Source organism: Coregonus lavaretus (genome assembly GCF_964263955.1).
Source record: "Coregonus lavaretus genome assembly, chromosome: 31".
NCBI lineage: Eukaryota > Metazoa > Chordata > Actinopteri > Salmoniformes > Salmonidae > Coregonus > Coregonus lavaretus.
Window position 1 is genome coordinate 12,884,304 of NC_140018.1, and position 200 is coordinate 12,884,503.

Genomic DNA, 200 nt, shown 5'->3' on the forward strand with positions numbered 1-200 from the left:
ATATTGAACAGGAATGGCTCAGTTGGTTGGATTCTCCAACCAATGCTGTTTACATTGAAATGTATGTCTGTTTCTCTGCCTACTGCTTCCCCCTGGTGGTACTGTAATGACATATGTTATGTATTTATAAGGCAGACTGGATAAACCATTACCATAACAAATTCAGTCATAATAAGTTGAGTGATGAAACTATCCATTTT